The sequence below is a fragment of the Capra hircus genome, chromosome 6 (genome assembly GCF_001704415.2).
Source record: "Capra hircus breed San Clemente chromosome 6, ASM170441v1, whole genome shotgun sequence".
In the NCBI taxonomy this organism is placed as follows: Eukaryota; Metazoa; Chordata; class Mammalia; order Artiodactyla; family Bovidae; genus Capra; species Capra hircus.
The window spans coordinates 17,701,669-17,712,965 of NC_030813.1; the positions used below are offsets into that span (position 1 = coordinate 17,701,669).

An 11,297-nucleotide genomic window follows, 5' to 3' on the forward strand; every position below is an offset into this window, starting at 1 on the left:
CAACCCAGTTAGCTAAGTCATGCCTGATCTAGAACCACTTATTAACACTTTTTCCTGCCCCTAAAGGAAAACTCATTCCTTCACACTTTCTCTAGTCAGATCAGACTACCTACTTAAAGTACTCCCAGGTAAGGAAAAGCATCCTTAGCCCATCTGGGAGGGGTTCATGTTAAGAGGTATTTCCCAGCATGGTTCTCATCAGCCGAGCAGGTCAGAGAGGCCCCTAACGTGCATTTTCACTCCTGGGAGGCCAGATCCTCCAGGATCACATGTGATCCCAGTTTCAACAGCAGGGGCTGAATCCCAGCAAGCCTTGGGATTAGGTATGGGTTCCCAAGGGACACAGAATCTGCCTTTGGCACATCTGCATCCTTCTTTGCATATCTGTTTTCCCATCTCCAGGGCAACTCCTCCCTTGAGTCCCTCCCATTTATGGAAAAGCTTTTTTCACAAAGTTTGACTCATCGAGTATTTTGCATTTCTAATCATCTTAATTGAAAAGAGCTTATTTAAAGGGACTTCCCCAGTGGTCCAGTGGTTAAGAATCCACCTTCCAATGCAGGGGACAAGGGCTCGATCCCTGGTCCAGGAAGGTCCCACCCGCAGAGGAGCAGCTAAGCCCATGAGCCACGACTGCTGAGCCTGAGCTCGAAGAGCATGTGAGCCGCAACTACTGAGGCGCACTTGCCTAGAGCCTGTACTCCACAACAAGAGAAACCACCACATAGAAAGGCCCAGGCACAGCAACTAGAAAGTAGTCCCCGCTTACAGCAACCAGAGAAAGCCCGCACGTAGCAACAAAGACCCAGTGCAGTCATAAATAAACAAACAAAACCAAAAACGAGGTGATTAAATTCTAGAGTTGATACTCAGCTCCTGTTGTTGCTCAGTCACTAAGCCACGTCCGACTCTTTGCAACCCCTTGGACTGCAGTACGCCAGGCTTCCCCGTCCTTCACTATCTCCTGGAGTTTGCTCACACTCACGTCCATTGAGTCAGTGATGCCATGCAACCATCTCATCCTCTGTCACTCCCTTCTCCTCCTACCCTCATTCTTTCCCAGCATCAGAGTCTTTTCCAATGAGTCGGCTCTTCATATCAGGTGGCCAAAGTATTGGAGCTTCAGAATCAGTCCTTCCAATGAATATTCAGGGTTGATTTCCATTGGGATTGATTGGTTGGATCTCCTTTGTGTCCAAGGGATTCTCAAAGAGTTTTTCCAGCACCACAATTCAAAAGCATCAATTAGTCAGTGCTCAGCTTTCTTCATGGTCCAACTTTCATATTCGTACATGACTACTGGAAAAACCATAGCTCTGACTATGCAAACTTTTGTTGGCAAAGTAATGTCTCTGCTTTTTAATACACTGTCTAGGTTTGTCATAGCTTTTCTTCCAAGGAGAAGACGTCTTTTAATTTCATGGCTTCAGTCACCATCCACAGTGATTTTAGAGCCTAAGAAAATAGTCTGTCAGTTTCCACTTTTTTTTCCATCTATTTGCCATGAATTGATGGGACCAGACGCCATGATGTTAGTTTTTTGATTGTTGAGTTTGAAGCCAGCTTTCAGTCTCCTCCTTCACCCTCATCAAGAGTCTCTTTAGTTCCTCTTCCCTTTCTCCCATTAGAATGTTATCATCTGCATATCTGAGGTTGTTGATTATTTCTCCCAGAAATCTTGATTCCAGCATGTGCTTCATCCAGCCTGGCATTTCACATGATGTACTTTGCATTTAAAGTAAATAAGCAGGGTGACAATATATAGCCTTGACGTATACTCTCCTCCCAATTTTGAATTAGTCCTAGTTTTTCATAAATATGACGCCTCTAGCTCCACAGTTTCAATTTGCATTTCCCCTTATACAGGTATTTATCAAGCACTTTCTTGTGTGAGCAAGTCCTGTCAGGTAAACTTAGAGTTAAGGATACCCTACGGTGAGTATTTCAGCTCAGTTTCACAATTTTGCCTGAGGCCAAGCCCTAACATTTGGGTATCTCTCTTTCTGCCCTAAATGAAGCTCTGGAAGGACTATTGCTGAAGCTGAAGCTTCAATACTTCGGCCACCTGATGCAAAAAGCTGGCTCATTGGAAAAGACTCTGATGCTGAGAAAGATTAAAGGCAAAAAAAGAAGGGGGTGGCAGAGGATGAGATGGTTAGAGAGCATCACCAGCTCAGCGGACATGAATCTGGACAAACTCTGGGAGGCAGAGGAGGACAGAGGAACTTGGCGTGCTTCATTCTTCATTCGCAAAGAATTCGAAACTACTCAGTGGCTGAACAACAACAACAAAACGAAGCTCAGCACAGGCACTACCAGGTGGAGAAATGGCACCGACCTGGAGGGCCTTTCCAGTTGTTTACTTCATTTGACTTTGAGTAACTAGCTGTCTTTCCTGACACTTTGGCTTCAAAATTATCTTTCATCTCCTTTTATGCCCTCCTCTTTAACACTTTTATTATGTGGTTTTATTCTTTTTAAAGAGTACAAGGGATCCACTGAAAGAAAACGTATAAACATAAGACAAACACTCAATCCAGCTAATGTTGCTTTAAAAGAGAAACTAAGAACATGTACAAGTTTGTTTGGAAGTTTCAAGCGACACTGTCAAGCTAAAGGCACAAAATTCTGAGGCTGAATTTTAAACTGCAAGCAAATGATCATAGAGGGTTTTACAGCAGGGAAAACCAATCATCAAATAACTGATTATCCTATGTATACTGTAATTTTATTAGCAGTTTCTTTAAATTCTGCTTTGAATTAATAATTATTGTTAGGAATTAATAAATTGAACTGATCTGAGTTTCTACATAAAAAGGTTGAATTGAATACGACTCATTTTCCAATATCATTTATCAAAATCATGAGGATAAGATAATGTGTGTTGGATATGGAAATATAAACCCAAAAGAAAAAAGTATGACTCAGAGTAGCAAAGACAGTATGATATTATAATAAAACTTGAGAAATGTTTAAATGAACATATGCTTTATACCTATAATGAAAGCTAGCTAATGGATTTTTCTTTTTTGGCACTTTCATTAAATCAACCGGAAAATGTCTTAGCAATGATACACTTTTTAAGAGATCAAAGAACAAATGTCTAAGATTTTCTTTTTTTGGTCGCACAGCATGTAGCTCCCCAAACAGGGACCAAACTTGCACCCTCTGCATTGGAAGCAGGGAGTCTTAACCACTTGACCACCAGGGAAGTCTCTAAGATTTTCTTTAAAGATGGCTTATTTAAAAATGAAAGAGCTTATTCTAAACCTGGTGATAAATCTGCTAAATGTAATATCTGCAAAACGTAATCTGCCTATCCTGCTAAGTACCGATGACGTAAACTGTAGAAACAGAATTTCTTTTCTGAGATACACACTCACAGCGGCACTATTTACAATAGCCAAGACATGGAAGCAACCTAAATGTCCATTGACGGAAGAATGGCTAAAGGAGGTGTGACACGTATTTATAATGGAATATTACTCAGCTATGGCCAGCCTAGACAGCATGTTGAAAAGCAGAGACATTACTTTGCCAACAAAGGTCCGTCTAGTCAAGGCTATGGTTTTTCCAGTGGTCATGTAGGGATGTGAGAGTTGGACTATGAGAAAGCTGAGCACCGAAGAACTGATGCTTTTGAAGTGTGGTGTTGGAGAAGACTCTTGAGAGTCCCTTGGACTGCAAGGAGATCCAACCAGTCCATTCTGAAGGAGATCAGTCCTGGGATTTCTCTGGAAGGAATGATGCTAAAGCTGAAACTCCAGTACTTTGGCCACCTCATGGGAAGAGTTGACTCATTGGAAAAGACTCTGATGCTGGGAGGGATTGGGGGCAGGAGGAGAAGGGGACGACAGAGGATGAGATGGCTGGATGGCATCACTGACTCGATGGATGTGAGTTTGAGTGAACTCTGGGAGACGATGATGGACAGGGAGGCCTGGCGTGCTGCGATTCATGGGGTCGCAAAGAGTCGGACACGACTGAGCGACTGAACTGACTGACTGAACTGATAAAAAGAATGAAATAATACTATTTGCAGCAACAGAGATGAACCTAGAGATGATCATACTAAGCAAAAAAAGTCAGAAAGAGAAAGACAAACACCGTATGATACCACTTATATGTAGAATCTAAAATAAGATGCAAATGAACATATCTACAAAACAGACTCAAAGACATAAATTACAGATTTGTGGTTGCCACAGAAGGAGCTAGGTAGGGAAAGGAAGGATTGGGAGTTTGGGATTAACAGCGCAATTTATTACATATAGGACAGACAGACAGGTCTTGCTATATAGCACAGAAACCTGTATTCAATATCCTGTGATAAACCATAATGGAAAAGAATATATATGTATAACTTAGTCACTCTGCTGTATAGTAGAAATTAACACAACACTGTTAACCAACTCTACTTCAGTAAGTCTTTTTTTAAATTCTTTTCTGTCTGGCAAAGTCAGTACTGCTCCATTCGGCTATATTTCCCCATAAAAGAAGTTCAGCTTTCTGTCTAATAGCAATAATACAAACACAAATAGTGCTTTAAGAAAGCCTCAGTGTTCCATTTTCAGCAGATAAATCCCTTGGGTAATGAGCTATGGACCTATTGTGCAGCTCCACAGAGAATGTTGATCCTATTGCTGAAATCTTATAAGAAACACTAAAGGAACATAGAAATTACAACAAAGTTTAAAGAGAAAGGAGAAAGTTTTCTAATCCTGAATATGGTGGTGGTGGGGGGGGAAAGGCACATAAATTAAAGATCAAAATTCACTGTTTAAAATGCAAAATGACTAAAATAATCATGAATTGCACACAGATACAGCCAGAAGAATATTTACGGCAGAGCTGTTTAAAATAGTGAACACTGGAAACTAACTGTCTAACAATAGGAGACTGCTAGAGATGCAGTCATTCAACCGAAAACTATAAAACATGTCATTTAAGCATATATTTCAGTGATATAGAGCCATCCATATTTGGATGGGGATTTTAAAAAAAGTTAGTATGTAAAGAACAAACCAATTTCGTAGAGAATAATTTTCTACCTGTGTAACTTTAGGAAAGTTAATTTCTCTAAATCAGCCTTTTCCTCCATAATCACACCTAACTCATAGGGTTGGGGTGAGCATAACAGGGGATCCTAAATATATAGAGTAACCGGCACATTGCCTGGCTCAGAGTAAGTGTATTACAGGTGATAAAGGATTTAAGAATATAACACTAAGAATTTTCTGGGTGGTGGCTGATTTGATTACCTTGTACTTTTAAACCTCTACAAGTGACATACTACTTATTTTTTTTAGTTATATACTACTTATGAGGAAAAATAAATTGAAATACTACTCACACACAGTGATTATTCTCTTAAAATTTAAAACAGTGCTTTCTTTCCTCACAGTAAGCAAATCTTGGTTGAACCAATTTTACCCCTCAGATTTCATTTAAACAAGTCTGCTCTGATGCGTTTAAAATTATTTATGGGCTAAATTTGTCTATAATATTTTCACTGGGTAAAGCAAAGCATACTTACATTGTTCAGCCTCATAGCTTATGAGCCCCAATTCAGCATACTTTAGATAGCAATAGACCTCAAATTATTAGTGGAAGGGAGCCTATCATGGCCTAGTCACTTCTGGTTTCCTTCCAATTCCCTACTCCTCTCTCTTTCTTCCTCTCCATAATCAAAACTTAGGGGCTATTTCTACCAGACTGAAAGCCAGTTACAGTGCCTCCATCATCTTAGCATTGCTAGTACCTAGCACAGCGGCTGGAATATAGTAGCTGCTCACTAAACATTCACCAACTGAACAAATACCTGATAACTATAGTTCAGGATGGAGGCTTCAAATCCCCCATAGGGGTACTGGATAAAAGTGAGTAGGCTACTCTAGTCTGAAACTGTCTAGAATTCTCAGTAATTCTTCCTTTTTTAAAAAGAAAACAACATCTCACTTCAAAGTATCACTTCTTTAAAAAGTTCTCATTTGTGGAGAAGGAAATGGCGATCCACTCCAATATTCTTGCCTGGGAAATCTCATGGACAGAGCAGCCTGGCAGGTTGCAGTGCATGGGGTCACAGAAAGCCGGACAGGGCTCAGAAACAAAACAAACAGTAAGTGCATAGCTTCCTATATCTGATGTCCAAATACCGATTGTAATAGTTTTCTATTGTTATAAATTGCAAACTTTTTAAAGCTTCTTGAAATGAATAAAGGTTAAGCATGAAAAAAAAGTTCTTATTTGTATTCCAATGTCAATTTGCATAGATGTAAGATTATTTCTATTTTTTTCCCTGTATTTCGTTTAAATGTCCCACAAGAATTCCAGAGAGTTTACATAAATTGCTCAAAGTAACAACACAGCCAGTAAGTTACCACCCAGGATAGCCTGAGGTCTTCTGGGTTCTGATGACCAGATCAATACATCACACTGGGGGAGGTGGGGGCGCGGAGGATTCCCTGTGACCTTTGACCCTAAAAGCTGTTGTAGATATGGTAAAAACAAATGTTTTTAATATAACACCTGAGCAAATGCTCCTATCCCTCCAAATATTTCCTAGAGGCTTTTATAAAACTCTGTGAAAAGAGAAACCAAGGACAAGAGGCGGTAACTCAAAGGTGTCTAAATGTTTCCCTCCATGTTCATAAGTCAACCAGCTCTGCTTAAAAATGAAACTAGAGAAATCAAATTAAACATTAACTTGTTAAAAAAAAAAACTTCAACTAGAAGACTATGGTGAAGTGAGACAAGCAGCAAAGCAAGGAAGGAAAGGACTACATTTTTGCACTGATTATATATATATTTTAAAACAAACAAAAAAAAACCAAACAGTTAAGGGTAGAGAGTTCTCCATATCTAACTCCATATTCCATTTGCCACTTTCAGCCATTGCTCTGACTCTGTTTAAAGAGTGAATGGCAGTTTCCCTAATATGGCGTGGGAATCCCAAATCTTTCTGGTATCCACAAGGAAGCATTTAACTTCCTGAAAACCGCCTGCAATGTAGGAGACTTGGGTTCGATTCCTGGGTCAGGAAGATCCCTTGGAGCAGGGAAGGAATGGCTACCCACTCCAGCATTCTTGCCTGGAGAATTCCATGGACAGAGGAGCCTGGCGGGTTATAGTCCATGGGGTCGCAAAGAGTGGGCCACAACTGGGCGACCAACACACACACATACCAAATCTTATGGGTATCCACAAGGAAGCATTTAACTTCCTGAAGACATCATCACACTCTGACGAACCTGCCAAAGGGTTTCACACGCTAAACCTCAACCCACCAGGTCTGTAAGTAGGAAATGTTGTGGAAATTAATTGATGATTACCTATGCCAGCTGGAACACACTGCTGCTGCTGCTAGGTCACTAATACACTATTTATACACAAACAGTTAAAATTTGTTGAGGTCGGCTTCACGCCAGACATCATGACAGGTCTTCTGAGCTTTAATCCTCATTACTAGCCTCTGAAGTAGTTACAGTCCCGTTTTGCTGGTTCCGAGTGTTTAATGTAACTGAGAACCCACCGATAATAGATGAGACTAGGAGTGAAACCAAGGATTTGAAAAGTTCAAAATCCACGCCTACCCAGAGACGCTAAACAACCGAATCTCCTCAAAATTTAACATACGTGTCAAAACGATGTTATGGTCTTATTAGAGCAAGCAAGACGAAACAGAATGGTAAAGATTGATTAAACAAACAAACAAACAAACAGAACCTGACATTAGGGTTGTTTTAAGGCGTTGCCGCGGGCTATTAACTATCCGTACCTCAAAGTAGGCAGGTCCGCTCCTACCTATGTGCGCTGAAACACCAGACCTCCCTTTCCTAAGGAGTAACTCTGGAAAGCCAAATGTTGAAAGGTTTCAGTGCGGGCAGCCCAGACCTGGGCTCTTACTGTTCACAAATCACCGGTAAGTGCCTCTCAAAAAAGCTTCAAGGCAGTCCCTCCTCCGGCTCCGGAACTTTAGCCCTGACCTCCAGAGTGGCTCTGGACAACCTACGGTTCAATCTGGGTCCTTTCACGGGCAGGACCGAGTTACCCGCAATGACTGCAAATGAATGAGTTGAACGCTTGGAGCAAAGAGACGAAGACACGTCCATCCTCTACCAGGCAAAATCAAAGAAGGATGCCCTGGGGCGGGGCGACTAGGGGCCGAATTAGAGCCACGTCCGCGTTCGCAGTCCACCCTCCCTTCCCCGCGCCGCGCCGCTTTTCCAGCCCATCCTCCTCCCCGGCCCCTCGGGTGCTCCTTACCCGCTCTCAGCTGGGGCTCCAGACCTTCCCAGCCCGAGGCACTAGCTCCCGGGCCGGGATCCGCTAGGGGCCGGAGCTGGCTGCCGCAGCCGCCCCCGGCTGAAGCCCCTGGAAAGTTTGCTCGGGGGTCTAGCCCTCTCCTGCCTCGGCCCCACCAGGCAAGCCGCTCTCCGGGCCGCTCTCGGCGGCGCTGCAGCACCGGCCGGGCTCGGGCGGCCGAGGAAGGCTCCGTGCGCGCCGAGGGCGGGGTCTCCCCGCTCGGCCCGCTGCGCGGCGCTCGGTGTTTACCGCGGCCCCGCGGCCCGCTCTCCCCGCCCGCCGCCCTGCGCGCTCCTGACATCATTCATTCTCTCACACCCTTGCCCGCCCACTCCATTTCCAAACAGTGACTCACTCGGAGGCGCCCGCTCCCCGCTGCCGTGGCTCCCCGGGCTCAGAGCGGAGCTCGAAAAACCGGTGCGACTTCTTAAGAAGGGAACCTCAGCCGACACTCTCTTCTTCCAGCCCTTAAAGGTGCAGGGAAGGAGGGGCTTGGCAGGCAGGGCAGATTGGCTCAGGCAGGGAAAGCTGGAGCCGACCTCCCTGAGCGGCGACACAGAACGATCTGCCAAAGTTCTTGGGGTGCCACTCCCTGCAACTTTCAAGGGTGGGGCCAGGAAGACGTCCCCCACCCCCGCATTTCGCCTTTTTCGGGAACTGCTTCCTGTCCGCGCGAGTGGACTTGGGGCACCAGCGGTTACTCACGGGGTATTGCCCGGGCCTAGGTCAAAGAGGTGGGGTTTCCTAACGTCACAGGACTGCCTGGCAGGGTTAGTCGTGGGTCCGTACGATGATTAACTCTAGATGTGAGCTGGAAGGATTCTCCAAGTTAATGAGGCTAATAATACTTTCCCTTAGGTGACTAACTACAATGTCATAAGTCCTGTTAATTGATTTACTTCTCGTTAAGGATGAAAAACAATAACCAAAATAAACAGTGGAAGAATATTTCTTTGCTCAGCTGAACACTGCGCTTTTCCGCAGGTTTTTGGAGCACAAGACATTGGGTGAGGTTTCTTTGATGAATTCAGCAGTAATGTTTTTAGAAGGGGTGTTGCATTCTTCAAAATGGTCAAGGCTCTGCATTTTTTGGAGTTGCTATTCATACACCTGCTGGGCAGTTTTCAGAGTAAATGATCACTGCCTCAGATTCCAAGTAGGATGAAATCAGAGGGAATTTGGCCAAATCTTTATTGAATTTAATTGACAGCTATGTTTTATGTTAATTTCTACTTTAGGACAGGGTAATTATGTTTAGGATTTGCAGTGGCTTATGGGTGATTCCATATAATCAACAGAAATAATCCAGAGGCATGTCATAGTGCCCAGTGCAGAAATCGTGTAGGTAAACAATCATCTGTTTATGATCATTAAACAGGATGGTAACAGAAAACCAAACAAACAAACCATGCATAACAGTCCCCAAACAGACAGCTGTATGATGTTGTCACTAGTGGAGTTTCCCTGAAATGAAAATGATCCTGAAATTAACCAGAAGTTCAACATCACTGTTGTGGAAAATGTACGTTTCAAGGTACAGAAAGGTAAGAACTCCAGAAGAGAACACCAACAATCGAAATTTATTTTCCTTGGGCTTATGTTTCCTTTTCAATAGGAGTTTGTTTTTTTTTTTATAAAACCCAGGCATTTTGCCCAGAAGGCACTAGCAAATGGATTGGTTTGCTAGGATGCAAAGTAAATAGAAATTCAAACCAACAGTTTTTACAGACAATCACAGATGTAACCAGAGGCTTGGGTGTCCTGTCCACAGATAACACAGAAGGACTAGATTGAAAAGTGTGCTGCTGCTGCTGCTGCTGCTGCTGCTGCTGCTGCTAAGTCGCTTCAGTCGTGTCTGACTCTGTGTGACCCCATAGGCAGCAGCCCACCAGGCTACTCCATCTATGGGATTCTCCAGGCAAGAACATTGGAGTGGGTTGCCATTTCCTTCTCCAGTGCATGAAAGTGAAAAGTGAAAGTGAAGTCGCTCAGTCGTGTCTGACTCCTAGGGACCCCATGGACTGCAGCCCACCAGGCTCCTCCATCCATGGGATTTTCCAGGCAAGAGGACTGGAGTGGGGTGCCATTGCCTTCTCCGTTGAAATATGTAGCCACAGGCAAAGTTTGAGTAGCAGTCCACCTATTCCCTACTTTATGACCCAAATGTTCAGTCATTATACAAATATGTTTAAATAAGATTTTCTACAGATCTCAAAAACTAATGTTGTGGGCTTTGGGGTCCGTGTACATGGGTAAAGTAAAGAAACTCAAAAGAAGGCCTACCATCCGATGTGTCTTGTTGCAGATGGAAATCCTGTGACTCTGTAATACAAAGATCACTGAATGTATGGGAGACTGGTTAATGGGTGCTTTTGTATGTGTAATTACTATTGTGTCTCAGTTTAAATATTGTGAAATAGATAATTGAGTGATTTTATTATACCACTTCAATATCCTCTGCTAAGTCACTTCAGTCGTGTCCGACTCTGTGCAGCCCCATAGATGGCAGCCCACCAGCCTCCACTGTCCCTGGGATTCTCCAGGCAAGAACACTGGAGTGGGTTGCCATTTCCTTCTCCAATGTATGAAAGTGAAAAGTGAAAGTGAAGTCAACTCAGTCACGTTCGACTCTTCGCGACCCCATGGACTGCAGCCCACCAGGCTCCTCCATCCATGGGATTTTCCAGGCAAGAGTACTAGAGTGGGGTGCCATTGCCTTCTCCGTCAATATCCTCTAGTAAAAGTAATAATATAATTGTGACAGAGTTCCATGAAGTTTTTCCATTATACTCTTTATCAACATATGAGAGGACTTCCCTGATGGTACAGATGATAAAAATGCACCTGCCCATGCAAGGGATATGGGTTTGCGCCCTGGTCCAGGAAGATTACACATGCCTCAGAGCAACGAAGCCCGCATGCCCCAACTACTGAAGCCCGCATGCCCTAGAGCCCTCACACCACAACCACCAAGTGACGCAACTGTCAAACCT

The 11,297-nt window shown here is 43.5% G+C and overlaps 1 protein-coding gene across 2 annotated transcripts in view; it reads right to left on the reverse strand.

Annotated features, from left to right (window-relative positions):
• The window catches only part of SGMS2 (sphingomyelin synthase 2), a 97,064-nt gene extending 88,076 nt beyond the window's left edge, over positions 1-8,988 (reverse strand). Inside the window, exon 1 of one of the 2 annotated variants that reach the window (XM_018049235.1) lies at positions 8,660-8,988. The gene's annotated coding sequence lies outside the window, so the exon portion shown is untranslated. Of the gene's footprint in view, positions 1-8,265; positions 8,537-8,659 lie in introns of those variants that run through there. The other variant, XM_005681329.3, reaches the window with a different exon arrangement.